Raw genomic sequence first — 16,931 nt, 5'->3', positions numbered from 1 at the left:
TAGATAAAACAATGATAACTCAATATCATTGTGTCAGAACAGATACATGTTACAAAGGATTACAGAAGCAGCACAAACAAACTCAAAATGCCTATGAAAATAAATAAGATTAAATTAATAACAAAGTTTATGGATGGTTATATCGATACATAAACGGAAAAATATAATGGGCTCAGAATAGAACCTTGTGGTACACCTTTGTACATATTTCAATGATACAGCTCAAACAAACTAAAAATGTAATTCATCCATAACATGTAGTTGAATTAATATGGTTAAAATGGAAATTGTCTTTGGTGCATAGCTGTATTTTTAGCCCTTGTGACAAATAACTACTCACATAGACAATTTAATTATTATGTTGATTAAAAGTCAGCTACTATTACCACTTTCAGAATCGTAAAATACTTCAGGCAGTTCTCATGCACTGTTCGTACATATACCTACGAAAAGTAATGCATCATATCATCACCACCAAATCATGATCCAGTAATTTGTGTACAATCCACATATCTTAGAAGGCTGTGACATCTGTGACCAATGTGCTGACTAGAGTAAACAAGGAAGCAGTCACATGAGGAGCCAGGCTGAGGTGGTGGATGGTTCACAAAACCCAGGACTGTCTTACAGAAGATCAGGTTCGTAACCATGTGAAACCAAGTGAACTTTGGGTCATTTTAAGGTATATTACTCTTTTCCTAAACCTAACCTACAAAACATTCCTGCCTAAACCAAACTACAGTAACTTTACAATAAGTACATAACATCTTCCATGGGACGCTAATTCATTTGATCTCCAACAAAGTGTTGTATGAGGATAGACTGAATAGTTAGTGTGGGTTCAATAATATCAATCAATAATGACTGAGTGTTCCAGTGTCAAAACCTTGAGAAAAAAATATACAAATATATTGTTTCATAATATACAGACATGCATGTGTGACAAATAGACCTGAAAATGTGCAGATCCACATGCTCTCACACACCCACATAAACTCTGTGACTGTATATGGTGATACTACAGTAGAAACTGCACACACTTTCAACCTCTCTCTTCTTTTTCAGTAACACATTAAATGACTGTTCTGTTCGCCAAAAAAAGAAAAAGAAAAACACACACACTAGGTCCTCTTAGTGAGATAAATGAAGGAATGAAAAGTGCATGGGGCTCTTCATCATCTGGATACAAACAAGTTGGGTAAGACGAAGTACCTCGCATTGTACTGATTTATTTAACTAAAATCTGATCTTTTCAAATTAAATCTTAAACATCCCCCATCTGTTTAGTTGACTGTCTCATGCTGTTATACTGTAGACTCCAGCAGCGGACCTGGAAGACCCACCGGGGCTGTAACAACACACAGCGCATACAAATCAACTCACACACACCAACTGTGTCTGATGCAATCTGTTGAAATCAGCTGGCTTCACATTTCACCTGAGTAACTCCAACAGGTCAGGATGTAGGAACAAAAAAGTGGAACAACTGCATTTTGGAGGAACTAGGTAGACTATTTATAAAAAATGTATTTGTGGGATCAGATAAAGAATTGAATAGTATTGCTTTGCTGCCAGACATATACAAGTTTTAAAATACACACACACCTGAACTATTCAGAGGCTTTTTTTTGCAGTGCTTGTAGTTTACAGTGTAAAATATAAAAGTAACATGATGAGAACAGATCGTAGACAAGGCACTGACTGCATGCTACAGGGACACAAATACACAAGGAAGCCATAAAGCATCCCAGGAAACAAACAAAACTAGAGAGCTCTATTTTCACTTTAAGTGCAGAGGGAACGGTCACAACCTGCATCTTTGTGCTACAAACTGATCTCAGATCAAGATCTGCTATCGAAACATCTGTTGAGCACTCTCAGAATACACAAGTCCCCTGATGGTGTTTATGTGTGTCCAGCTTTTATGTGCACGGTCACTTCTCCGCTCTGAGTTCAGCAGTTTGGTGGCCTTAAATCCAAACACACAGCTGTATGAAATCAAACCCAGAGATAAACAGTGGAAACATACAGAGAGAAAAAATAGCTGACACTCTGCAGGAAGTCTTATGGCTTGCCAGAACTCCGACTGCGCACAACTCAGCAAAACACAAAGATGAAGACTTGTCTTTTTGTCTTTCAGTAAATCTAACCACTTTGTAGTGAATGAGCCATCGTGGTTACATGGCAGATGTCTCACACTATTGGACCAATAGGACGTCTTGCCTTTCCAGGATTTGACTGATCCTCAAACCTCCCATGACCACATTACATGTGACCCCTTTCACAGTGATCTTATTATAACCATGAGTGAATGCTCGGCTGAAAACATGTCAATATCAATAACTCTGTATCAATACATGTCAAAGCAGACTCCCTGAATAGAACTGTCTTTTCAGGATGTTCAATTAAGATGTTTAGATCAGTGGTTCCCATCTGATGGGCAGTGGGCTCATTCTGAATGGACCACAAGTGTCTCTCAAATGTGTCAAGTCTGTAAAAAACACACTTTATTTTAAGCACAGTACATTTCCAGCACAGAGCTTTTATTCTCAAGTGCCGTTTAATGCTGTAGACTGAGTGACTAACCAACAGCTACTTGACAGAGACAGCAAACTAGCTCAATGACATGTCCAAACGCAAGCATGAAGCTGAATGTATTAAACTCTGGGACCTAATGGCTAAGGAGAATTCTGGACCAGTTGGGAACCACTGGTTTAGATAATTTCTCTTTTTCTTTTCAACACTGCCCTAGCCTCATTTTAATTTTCTCTCTTCTACGTATGAAGCAGCTCCACTATAATTGTGGATGATATGCCTTGCTCATAGGTAGGAAATAGAAGGTGAAGAGGAGAGCATTAATCAACCAGACCTTTAAATAAGGTCCATGGAAATTGTAGGATACCTCTGCATTCATGTGATATCGGAATAATAGGAAAAAATAGTTTTCAGCTGAGAAAATTCATGTGAACACCTCCTCAAGTCAAAACAATGACTTGTTGGCAATCATTTTGGTACACGAGTTAAATATTAAATCAGCTGTAAAGAGATGTGGTGACAAAAAAGGGTATAAATCATTCACTTTGCAGATTTTCACAGTTGGTCGAGGAACTTAAATTGTAAACAAGCCACTTCTTTAAACTTTCAGCTACTTCCGCCTCAGGGAGAAGCAGGTTAGGTTGAGTGGAAGTGCCGTCGCATGAACATGTCTCTGGCTAATGCAAAGTGTCACAGCCGTCCGCTGGGAGAGCCTGGAGAGTAGCACAATGTGCCGGTTAGTCTCAATGCGTTTTTATCTGGGGTTGAAACAATGTGACCTGAGGCCATGCTCTGCTAAATATCACAGTTACATACATGTTGCTTCACGTGAACACTCAAGCATGTTTGCAGTCACATGTATGTGCACAGGGATAAAAGCAGTCACACAATGAAGACACACATTTTTACACACTTTGCACACACTACATGTACTTGCATATATTATTCCTCTGGTGTTTCCAGTGTTTCCTCTTACTTTTACTGCTCATGCCAACCTTCCAGTTTGTTTTTGTTTATTCCAACTTCTCTTTTGAAATAATATGTTGATTTTGTTTTTTACCCACAACATTAAAATCTCAAACTTGAGGCTTAAAGAGAGGTATGTTTGACCCCCTTTACACCTTGCATTAAAGAGCATCTTGTATCCAAACTGTATATAGATATGAATTAACTGATAACATTTACACCTGGTATTGATATGTGTCTCCAGTGTCCACTTTGAGATTAAATTAAGATCAAATCGCTCTGTCCAACTGAAACAACCGAACGTAGCCAAACCACCCCTGCTTGTCAACGACTATTACAATTACTTTTTCAGAGATAATATTTGATGTAAAACAAAACAAATATTTAAAAATCATCTTTGCTGGTTTATGGTTTCCTTTGTTACATTAGAGGCGGTCAGGAAAATTTAGAGGGCAGCAGCAAGGTCAACAAGGATAGAACAGACCTACCTGTTTGACAGTGATTGACTGGAAGAATACATTGCAGATTTGGGAGACGCCAAAGTAGTGTTAGCATCAGATGCAAGAGAGACCATTGTGCGCCCCGTAGCTTTAGTGTCAGGCCATGTAGAGCTGCTGTCTCGCTGTTTTGGAAAATAAATTATTATTACACATAGTTGTTGTATGTGGATTAAAAATGCCACTGCATTTACACTTGTGTCTAATGTGGTTACAATGCATCTTTGAACACCTCCAGAAGCGGTTTGGCTGATCAGATCACAATCTTTCCTCTGTGTGTTTTGAGTGCATTTACACCTGTACTGTTATGTGGTCAAGTGCTATCTAACTGCAACCTGATCACTCAAAATGCATTTTAATGGAAGGTGTAAAGGGGGTTTCTGGGGGTGTGTTTGTTTCATTGACAGGTGTCTCAACTTACCCCAAGAAGTGCAGCTTAAGAGCATTTCAAAAAAATTAAAATAGAGCATTAAACCCCAAAAATGATGTACAATTTCTTTTGATGAAAAAGCTTATTTGAGCATCTGGTTTGTATCTGCTTTTGCACACAAAACAAACTTTTTGAAATCCAGAAAGTTTCCACCACTTTTAGCTCCTGCTGCCTCGAGCTGAAGCTGTTTTTCATCCAGAAACAAACACACACACACCCAGACACACAGGCGGACAGTTTTTCAATAGAAAACAATATCTCTAGCAGAAATGTTAGAATCTCCTGTATATAATCTCATAACACTGACATTTTTAAATTGTTTCACAATTCCATCTGAGTTGTTGAAAACAGTGGCCATAGAATTATATTCTATGTGAACCGAACTTTTAGGAGCATCAACAGGGTTTTATTCAGGTGGTAGTGTCTTTTGGTAGAGTTCTTCCAGAATTCCGTTTGGAAGAGATGTGTTGGTACACGTGTCAGACAGCCTAGAAATCTTGTGATGAGCTTTCTATTGATCTATTCGCTTCCAGCTGTGTATAAAAACGTGTCCAAGGAAACCCCGCTGTGCCCACAGCAGCACCTCCTACAAGATGGCAAAAACAAAAGCACACACACCAAGGCCAAAAATACCGAACCATCTAATGCTCTTTTTCTGCCACATGAAAACTTTCTGAATCTGGGTTTAAGGGAGAAGTCAACCTCAGTGTGATTCACAGTATCACATCTATGGTGCTCATTACACTCTTGGTTATTTGGTGATGATGGATTGCACACAGCTGTAATGAAAAAGTTTTGAGTTCAAGCTGAGAGAAAGTAAGACGTGCACCAAATGTATTGCATTCGTATTACTTCTGCTTTTCAGACTCTCTCTGAAATTTTCTGCTCATTTGAAAGTGAAGGAATATTGTTATAAAGTAAATACTGGACCTCTGAACCCACAGTGCGATCATTTGATGTCAGAGCACTTGAATTATGCTCCAAAAAAAAGCATCCTTTCGAAGAAGCTGAAGACGAATCTGCTGGTTTTGAGAGAGCTGGTTTCCGTGCTTGTTTTTTGAAATGCACGTAAGAACTACCCTTCTTTTTCGGATGAGAAAATCTGACCAAACAAAATGTCAATTTTCAAATGGCTGTAATTCATGTGTAACAGAAAAACTATTTCAAAAGCAAGAAAATGTGATTCTAAGTGTCCTCTCATAATCTGCAGACACACAGTGGTGGTAGAATCATTAAGTGTGCCCCCGTTTCTCCTCCAGAGGGAAATCAGAGCACCTCGTTAGTCAAACACACTCGGGGTACCCATAGCTTTAGACATACATGCTCCCATGCTCTGAGGGCTGCAGGAGGAAATCATTCATGAGTCCTATAAATACCTGAAACTGGAGTATATTTACTCTCACAGAGACAGGTGTGGGCTGGTGGTTTAAATTCAGATCCTTGTTACCACAGCCCAGTTCGTCACGAGACCACCCTCCCTCTGTGTGCTCCATGCACGTGATGCTTAAGAATGAGAGAAAGGTGAGGCAGGACAAGGGCAACATGTCCTCACCACAGCAACACACACACACACACACACACACACAGGCACTCACATTCATATACTGTGCATGTGTGCACAGGCACACACATCACATGATAGATGCCCTGGGGGGAGGCAGGAGGTATTTCAGTGTTCAGTAATTCATGTATTTCATGCACAATACAGATCTTCCCATTGACAAAAGCCATTTACAACATCACTGACAGAAATATCAGCACTTTATTTTTGGTATGATTTATTATACCTCACATGTTTAGGGGTCCACGCTGCTGAAGCCCTATTGTTTTTGTTCTACATTCTCATTATTATTTTTCTCCACTTAAAGTGTTTATGTGGCAAAAACCCATAAGATTGGAAGTCAGCGAAATTGGCAGTTGGGTTGAAAATTCCAACCACTACACAAAAAATGACACTCATTGACCTCAAGGTGGCACTGTAACGGTCAATTTTACATTTTCACAATTATCTTGTAAACAGCTAGGCTTGGAGTCAATGCTTATACACCATTTTAATGTCTCAGTTCATCTCCATCTTTGCTTCAACGGTCTTCTGCTTTGAAAATACAAAATTTTGCAACTTTTTCTCTGTTTTCTCCAAATCTTATTTTCAAGGATGTTGGGTAAGTCGTATAAAAATTTGGCAGGATCGTCTACTGACGTTGCTGATCTGAAATGATCAAGGATCAAGGAAATTTCAATATGTCAATCAATCAGCCCTCCTAAGCTATGACTTCCTGGTGATGCAGTGAGCAAGTCACCTTCTCTGGGGATTTGGGTCCAGGGTTTGAATCCCCAGGTGGGCAGCTCCTATAACTTTTCAAGACCTTTCACCAAAATCTTTGACAATACACTCAAGAAAAGCAGGTTGATGTTTTCTTCTTTTTTTAGAATGTGTCCCTATGACGTTTTGCGACCTCCTTCTCTCTGCCTTCTGCTTGTGAGGTTGGTTTGGCGTCCTGGTCTTGGAGGTGGGAGGCAGGTGTAGAAGAGGTCGTCAGGAAACTACCTGCATCTGCACACAAGAGACGCATCATCCTGTTTCTGCCCATCTGTTGTGGAGCCTTAAGGTTTAAAAGCTTTAAGGCCTTAACCTGTGCTTCTTTAACAAATTCCCAGTCTTTCCATAGACATACACCTACATATACACATAAGCATATATGTGCCTGTAAGCATGCAGACATATACACTTGCCCGCTGCAAATACATTCTGTAAAAGTAAGTTTTAAGACGCGATTTAAAAGTGTGAACAGAGTCAGCTGATGTGATGCTCAGTGGGAGGCTGTTGCAGAGCTGAAAGAAAAGTCTAGATCACCCTTTATTTTTAACCTGGACTCTGGAACAGTTAGAAGACCCAGACTAGCAGACCTGAGGGGCCTGTTTGAGAAGCTCAGTTATATACTCCGGTGCCAGATCAATAAGAGCATTGTATACAATTAAAAGCACTTTAAAATGAATTGTAAGCCAGTGCAGGGAAGCCAAAGTAGGCGTGATGTGCGAGATTGTTTTGTTTTGGTCAACAGTCCAGCTGCTCAATTTTGAATGATTTGGAGCTGCTGGGCAGGTGAATAAGGCATCACAGTCATCAAGGGGTCAGCAGATATAAGAGAATGTGTTACTTTCTCTGTGTTACTGAAGGACAGTGACCTACATTTGGAAATATTCCTCAGCTGGTAAAAACAGGACTGGACTACATTCTTAACATGTTGCTCCAGGCTCAATTTACTGCCCAGAATAACACCCAGATTTTTTGCACCCAGATTTTATGTTAGGAGTGAGGGGGCTGATGAGTGGCTGAATTTGTTTTGAGATATGTTCAGGGCCAATGATGAGTACTTCATTTTAAGAGGTTTTGGGACATTCAGCTTTTTATGTCATAAAGGCTTCGATGAAGAGAAGCTAATCATCTGAGTTGCTATGGAAAGAGATGTTGTGATGACATATTTTTTGTCCCAGGGATAGCATGTACTATGTGAAGAGAACATGTCCCAAAACTGATCCTTGTGGTATTCCATGTTTTGCTCAGGAGTGCCGTTTCTGTGCTATGCAGCTGCGAAAACCAAACTGAAACTTTTCAAATACATTGTTGTTGTTGAGTGTATGTAATAGTTGGTCCAGCACTACCTTTTCTAAAACCCTTCGATGCAAAGGTGAGTGTGGAGATCCCAAGTCTGTGTGATCTAAACCAGGTCCCCTCAGCAGTTTTACACAGGATCAGGAACAACTCCAGAGGACAGAGAACCCAGTGACTCTTTTGTATTATATTAAACTTAAGTAAATAGAACTTCATTCAATTCATAATTCATCCTGTCAAAACCTTCTTGGCATGTGCTTAGGTATTTTTCACTTTTGTACATGCACAAATGGGGCTGCAGTAGCTCAGTCCATAGGGATTTAGCTTGGGAACTGGAGGGTCACTGGTTTAAGTCCCTGTACAGACCAAGTATGGAGCGTGGACTGGTGGCTGGAGAGGTGCCAGTTTGCCCAGGTGCCCTTGAGCAAGGTACTGAACCCGCAACTTCTAGGGACACCTGACATATGACATCTCTCCATTTAATGCATGTTTAGGTCCTGATTGTGCATGTGTGTGTATTTTGGGTCTGTGTGTACATGAAAACAGAGTGGAAAAAATTTAATTTCCCCTCAGGGATTAATAAAGTATTTCAGAATGGTGATCTGGTTTGTTCAGTAACTGAGTGATAAGATGGTTGTCTCTAAATGCAAAAGTTAAGAGTTCAAGTTCAACTTATGCCATCCTGCGTGTTGTCTTTCCCGGATACATTTTGACACTTCTCATATAGCAGCAGCACTTCTGTATAAATTAATAGGATGCATTCCAGATCTTGACCAAAATAAAAATTCAGTACAGGACCACTTTAGTCAAAGAAAACTTTATTTCCATTTGCAGTGTTATATTTGGCAGTATGGCTCTGTTCTGGGGCCTCTCTGCCTTTCCTCGGGCCTATGCAGGAAGTCTCTTCCATGTGCCTATGTGGAAAGCCTAAGACAGAAAGAGCACACCTCTCTGCCCTTCCACATGCAAACAAGGAACGCCTGAGGTGCAGAGAGCACACTTCTCTGCCCTTCTATGCGCCTACATAGAAAGCCTAAGGCAGGGAGAGGGAGAGCAGCAGCAAAGTCTCCCCGGGAACAGAACAGAGCATCAATGACAAACAGAAATGACATTGATAAGTCAGACACAGCATGAAAAGGAGGAGCTGGGGTGGAGGCGGGTTGCAAAGTACCTTGCAGAGGAAGCAGCAACAGTAGGCAGGCCAAAGCAGTTTAAATAGGGCGCCCTGAATGAGATTTGCCAGTTGGTTGCATAGAAAGGAATCATGTGATCTATTAGCTGACTCTCTTGTTGGAAAATGTGACTGAAGCCTGATCATAGCCGCTTGTTACCTAGTAAAAAATGTTTCTATCAAAGACCAAACACTGATGAAGAAGTGACTCTGACCTTAAGATGCAAGGCAGAAAACAACCAACACTTCATTGTGTGTTCAGAAAAATACAGATTTGTTTGTTCACTGTCTCACAATACCTCGATTACACTCTACCCTCCACTGCTTATAACCAGAAGCAGAGCAGGATTGTAACCAGCCAAAAGATATTAGGTTCATCTGCTTTGGTGCATGAGCAGCCCGCCTCATTTCTGTCTCTAAAATATCATTTCCTGCATGGTGAAATAGTAACAGTGCCCTTTAAATCTTAGGAAACCACCAGCAAGTGTTGGGATACTGACTTCCTGTACCAGCTTGGAAAGGATGGCTGATATCCAAGCCATGTTGTGGAGTACAGATTTGGGAAACACTGAGATATACATTCTTGTTCAGAAGCACCTGTGTTCCTTTTACAGAACAGTGTTTATAAAGACAACTAATATGTTAGTTGGCCACAAGCTGAGTGGGAGAGACCCCAGGGTGCTGAGGGAGAACAACAACAACAGAGAGAGGAAACATCTGCGGAGAAGGTCAGCAGCACATAGTGGAATTTCCGCACATGGAGGATGACTCATAAAATCTGCTTTATTTTGGTTTTATCTTATAGAGCAAACATCCAATGGAGTGAATCATTAAAAACATCAGATATTTAAAAAAAAATGTCCTTCAGATGATGAACTTTTTTATCAGGGTTTTTTTTTTGTTCGTTTGTTTTAAATAACTGTGAAAACCTTAAGATGCCGTAAGATAACAATTAACTTATCATCTGCTTAGGTCATAGCTCATGACCACCACTGACACAGTGTCCTATATGTGTTACATTAACACACGTATTGGACTAGTATCTCTGTGTGTTGCACATATTGGCTATACTGTGAGCTTTTGCACATCCCCTGATCTATATTTTTGCACATCCTGTACAAAACTATACAGCTTTCTCATTTTGCAGCAGCTATATTGTACGCATTTGTTATGTCATAGTATTTTCAGAGTCATTTCTTTCACATTTTTATTGGAATGTTTCTGCTCACTGTTGCAGTGATTTGCCTTTGTTTTTATTTCCTCTTAATAGATTTTTTAGGTTTCATAGACCAAAGGGAATTCCTTGTGAGTGAAAACCTGCTTGGTAATGAATCCTATTTTGATTCCTTGACTGGAACTTTTTTTATTGTATCTGTCTCTTCAAAAATATATTCATTCATTTATTTTCCGTAACTGCTTATCCTGTTGGGTGTTGCCGGGGGGGCAGGAGCCTATCCCAGCTGACATTGGGCAAGAGGCGGGGTACACCCTGGACAGGTCGCCAGACTATCACAGGGCTGACACATAGAGACAGACAACCATTCATGCTCACATTCATGCTTAAAGCCAGTGTAGAGTCACCAATTAACCTGAATGTCTTTGGACTGTGGGAGGAAGCCGGAGTACCCGGAGAAAATCCATACTGACACGGGGAGAACATGCAAACTCCACACAGTCTGCTTTACTCTTGTTCATGTATAAACACTAATATCTTAATATATACAGCATATACTGTTGTGGTCTAGTGTGCTGTACTCTTGGTGCATTGGTTTTCTTTTGAAAAAACAAAATGAGCCATAAAACCTCACACTAGCAACTTACAGTACTGCTCATGGATGACACATGCACAGCTACTGCCCAGACCTTAGAAAACCTTTGTTGCCAGTCAGTTCAGCTGTGACAGACAACCCCTCACACTCACATTCACACCTACGGCCAATTTAGAGTCACCAATTAACCTGACGTGCATGTCTCTGGACTGTGGGAGGAAGCCGGAGTACCTGGAGAAAACCCACACTGACACATGGAGCTCATGCTAACACTAACGGTTCGAACCAGGAGTTGCTGTGAGGCAGCAATGCTAACTACTGCTCCACTGTGCCACCCTTGAAAAATATATGTATATGTTAAATGAGAATATAAAAAAGTCAGAACTTTAATTTTTTAAACTGCTGTCTTAATGTAATGTCTACATGTAGCTTGTTTTATGTTTGGTTTTTCTAAATTAAGGATGAATTATAATGCATTCTCAATCATTTCGGGCTCTGGTTTTCGTGTTCAAGTGTCATCTTCTACATAGAAGACATAAATAAATCACACTAGTCTATCAGCTGGGTTCAAGTGCTACTGTCAGAGAAAACAAATGCATTTTTGCTTCATTTGTCTTTACTGCACAACACTTGAAAATAATATTTAGAAGAGCAGTAGCGACGCAGCTGCTCATGACTGATGCAGCAAATGCTTGGGTCTATGTCCCTATTAAACGTTATCAACCTTATATTTCTTTTTAAATGTGTGACTGTTAACCACACAAGATCGGTCATCCTAGGCTCAGCTACGATGCCTGTTAAATCAAAATCAGGCTGTCCCAATTACCAGCACTGTTCATTGTCTGACTGTTTAGCCTTGGTGTGAGTGCTGAAGGCAACAAACGTTGCCCCCGCTGGGTTAAATGTTATTGAATTGATGTCACACAGAGGACCAAATGAATCATTGAGGGTTTATACTAGGTGAGCATCCCAGTGTCAGTACAATGAACTGAAGGTGCCTGGAAATAATAGCAGAGTCATATCTAACATTGAAATGATAGTTTGGTGAACAAACACAACTTATCTGCCTTTTACACCGCAACATATTAACCTTTGTTTGAAGTAGTTCTCTTTTCCTATTGTTTCTGTTGTGGGTCAGCAAAAAAGAGGAAGTATGTGAACCAGGGTTATCAAGTGGATGTTCAGGTGATATAGGAAGGTAAATAATAACAGCGACACACAATTTTTTGCCCAGACATTTCATCATTCATTTTCATCATTTTCCCATCAGGTTAATAAATGCCTTAAAAGATAAAAGCAAATGTAGGTCAGTGTTAGGAACTGATGTTTGTTAGCACTTTGCTTTTTACAGTATCTCTGCAGAAATCTGATTTATGGTGTACCCTACAAATCCACTGATCCTTGAAAATAATATTAAAGGGGAACTAACATTTTTTTCAACCTGGGCCCTATTTTCCGATTTACTTTTGTCTAAATGATGTTCAATATTTGACATTTCTCCAGTACGAAGGTAGGGCTCACCTGCCTGCAGCCCGTGAGCGCGCACTATATTAAATAATAGGGCACTCAGACAGCGTCAAACAACGTCAAAATACGTCCACTAAAAGTGCACTTTTTTCACACAGATAGGCTCGGATTGTTAGTATAATTATCCGACAACATAACGGAAAGGAGAAATGAACGTCTGTGTTTACCTTTAGCTGGATTCGGACATGTTCCTCTGCTTGTTGCTGCTCCCTCTCTCTCCTCGTCTGCTCTTCAATTTCAATGAGCTCTACAAAAGCAAGGAGTTACTCTGTGTGGAGTAGTCATGGCTGAATTTTTACCCAATTTTGACCAGCTGGATCTGGATGAGTCATTTGAATTTGATGACCGCCCGTATTTATTTGAACATGGAGTACACAGACGTACATGGATGCAGAGCTCATTGAAACTGAAGAGCGGATGAGGAGAGAGTGGGAACAGAAACAGGCAGAGGTACATGTCCGAACCCAGCTAAAGGTAAACATGTTATATTGTCAGATAACTATACTAACAAGCCGAGTCTATCTGTGTGGAGAAAAATGTACTTTTAGTGGATGTATTTTGACGTTGTTTGACACTGTCTGAGTGCCCTATTATTTAATATAGTGCGTGCTCACGGGCTGCAGGCAGGTGAGCCCTAGCTTCGTACTGGAGAGATGTCCAATACTGAACATCCTATCACTCATTTAGACAAAAGTAGATCGGAAAATAGGGCCCAGGTTGAAAAAAACATTAGTTCCCCTTTAACTGACCAAATGCCTATACAGGCTTGCCTGATTTTGCAAGCTAAGAATAAAAGTCCAGTGTGTAGGATTTAGGGGGATATATTGGCAAAAATGGAATATAATATAATAAGTATTTTTTCTTAAGTGATTTAACCCCTGATAATAAGAAGTGTTGTGTTTTCTCTACCTTAGAATGAGTGGTTTATATCTACATAAGGAGCTAGCCCTTGTTCACGGAGTCCACTAATTTTTAACATGAATCTTCTTTATTCAATGTTTTTACCAGTTTAAATCAGTGGATTGGTTTATTTTGGAGAGGAGGAGACCTCTGCAGATAGTTTGGCTCCTAATTAAATCCCCCTTGGTGCCCAGATCTTGAGTTATCAGAGATAAAAAGTGAGCACACATTAGCAGGTACTGTGCTAACCCGTCTGCAATGAGCCCAAAAGTGTCGCATAAACACTGACTTTAATGTACAACTGCCTCATTCAGTATTTTTACTGGTTTTCATGTTTGTTTTTTAGAGGAAGAGACCTCTGAAGATAATTCAGCTGGTTACATTCTACAATCCTCACCGCGAGATACCGCTAAATCCTACACACTATTCCTTTAAATTTAAAAACACTGTCACTATATAATGGTTGTTAAAACATTTACAGACAACTGCATCAGTGGTTGTTGCTACTGAGCTGCCCGTGCATGCATCTTTGCCTGCAACATTTGTAGTGCAGCTCTTGTTTATCATCACCAAGAGAGCCTTCAGGGTTGTCGCCCACTCTTTAATGATAGTTGAATTACTTTTTGTAAACACACAAAAACATCAACTGAACAGAAAAGAGGAACAGAGAAATGTCATTACCTTTTATAATTTGAACATCTGTGTGTGTGTGGGTGTGTGTGTTGTCGTCCACCACAGCAACAACAGAAGCTGATCGAAATGTGCTGGTGTATATAGAGTACCACCTCAGTGACCTTGTCTCATCTATTCCCCAACCGTTCCCATCCTCCACCCCTCCCGCCTGTGGCCTACATACCTTCCTCATTCAGAGAATGAGTATCACACGTGAGTTAGGCGTCACACCTACATCCTCGGTGTTCTCCCTCTGCAGTCACGACTTGGAAAACCGTTTGACCTTCACTTGTTTGTTGGTTTTCATTATTGTCTGCTACACATCTGTTAGCACATGCTGGGAGGTAGAATAGAGAAGAAGATGAGAGTGAAGGCACTGATGAATGGAAGGCAATATCAGGGGAGCAGATCAATACGAAAGAATGAAAAGAATACTGTGAAGATACAGCGGGAGTAGATAATCATCTGAAAGAGGACATCCGTTTTTTTCTGTTTTCCAAGAAGTCATCCTGTGAACAACAGACATGAGAATGCCAATGAAAAAATATTTCCTGTCTAATTTCCCATGATTACTCCTTTACTTGCTTGGGCTGCCAGTCCACACGTGTTTGTATAACGTAGTATAAAGTAATTTATCTTTGTTACTAGGATATAGATTCTGTTAAATTTATGCTAAACAGCACATGAGAATGTCCCCAAAAATGCATTCTTATTATTAGTAATACTACTACTACTACTACTAATAATAATAATGATAGTAACAAATATATATATGTATGTATGTATGCATGTATACATATATATATATATATATATATATATATATATATATATATATAAATATACATATGTATTTGCCAAATGCTTGCTTGCTTGCGTAAGTTTAATATTCGCTTTGCTATCAATTGCGTTCTTGTAATAGATGAGGTTATTTTTCGTGTTGTTATTTGGCAGGTGGCTTATTATTCCCTCATATTGCTGATTTATGTTAGGGTAAAATTTTTATTTATATGTGTGAGTTTATGAATATTATGGGCTGAACTGGTGAGTTTCCTCTAGGGATTACCACACTAGCAAGGTGGAAATGTTCACTTTGATTGTAAGATTTATATTATTTATTTATTTTCTCGTATTTTAGTTTTTTTTTAAAAATATAGGTTTAAATGTGATTTAAATGTAATATGATCATGAAATAAACTTCCCGTTACACGTAATGCTGTAATTACGTGATGACGTAATCAAACGTCTATTAACTCACGCTGATAGCGGATCGAGAAAGCGTAAACTCAAAACAGAAAGTTTGAGATACCGCTTTGCTACAACAAATACTCTCCATTTCAACATTTCACCACCAAAACACAAACAGGGGGTAACGGTGTTGCGGTCATGGTGTTGCTATTAGCAACAGCGCCGGTGCTACAGCGCTATCTGTTGATAACCTGGATGCTAATTTGTGCACTGCTAACGTTAGCCCAAGTTCACCGGAAGACTGTACTCCCACTGCTGCCACAGAGGAAGCCGTTTGGGACTAACGCAGTGCGTTTGTGGACGTTTTTTGCGACTGGAAACTACTGTATTTCTGAACACGACAGGAGCACTTGTGTTTTCAGAAATGTCCATTATTAAAAACAAAATGAGGACATGGATAAAAAGACGCCTGGGCATGCTATAGCTCACGGCCAATGAGTCATAGCTCATCCGGGAGTTGACCCTTTGACTCCTCTCCAAGGAAGGCCAGGAGGAAGCCGGTGGTTCAGGTAGGATATTTTTCACTGTAATTAGTGTTGTGTGGCCATAGCTGTGGCTCTGTCCTTCATTTGATATTAATTTATGTAACGTTAACTGTGCTGTCACGGTTTGTTGTTGGTGGTTTTATTCAAATTAAGGTGTGTGTTTGGACCTCTAAAGCTCTTAAAATGGCAGTGATTTAATATGTCATAAAAATGCATGTAATTTCATAGTATACATGCTGTGTGGTGGTGCGACTGTGCAACCAAACTCGTTGTGCTTGAGGAGGGCATCTGCTATTTGCATGCATGTAGGTGCCCTACATGCATGCATAATAATCCCTCCATGACGCAGCCACACTCACTGCCAACTTCATGTTGATAACCATCTAAATACTGATGGTCCTCGCTACATAACGTCTGACGTAAAAGGGTGTTGAGATTTTGTTTTGGTTTTAACACAAGTTAATAACTACCTGCTGCATACCTGACGTTTTATGATGTAGATACCTTGACTTATTTTAATCCACTCAATTTACAATATAGTATATCTCCTGTAGTTGTTTGAGGTGCTTTTGTATCCATAGTTATTTATTACTTGAATTACTGTGTTATTTATGAATGGTTGCATTATTTTTATATAAGTAATAATAGATTCAGCATTATTGAGTTACTGGTAAATTATTTGTTAAATTGTCATGTATAGCACTTTGTGTATTGTTTAATTTTTGTTTTCATGTGTAGTGATTTGGTCCTTTTCAGCCCTCTGAATGCACTCAGAGCGGTGACTCAGCGTTTTTTGTGCATATGTGAACACTCTAAGAGAACTCAGACCCCTCTGAAGGGAACCAAACTCCTCAGGAGGTGGTCTGAGTTTGGTTTGCTTCAAGTCCTCGCGGTTCGCTTCACCTATGCCTTGTGAACACAAAGCGTGCCAGGTTCTTTTGCTCTTTGCCGTTGTATTAGGCTCTCTAGATCACATGCTGTTGCACTAGGACGCTTGAAAAAAACAGACGAAATCACATCGCCCTGTAACACTTGCAAGGACGCGGGAGGAGGAGTAGTTTGGTCCACGGAAGATACTGCACGTTTTCAGATGAGGAATGTAGAATTCCTCAAATGAA

Source organism: Epinephelus lanceolatus, chromosome 6, assembly GCF_041903045.1.
Source record: "Epinephelus lanceolatus isolate andai-2023 chromosome 6, ASM4190304v1, whole genome shotgun sequence".
In the NCBI taxonomy this organism is placed as follows: domain Eukaryota; kingdom Metazoa; phylum Chordata; class Actinopteri; order Perciformes; family Serranidae; genus Epinephelus; species Epinephelus lanceolatus.
Note: the sequence above shows the minus strand (reverse complement) of the source record.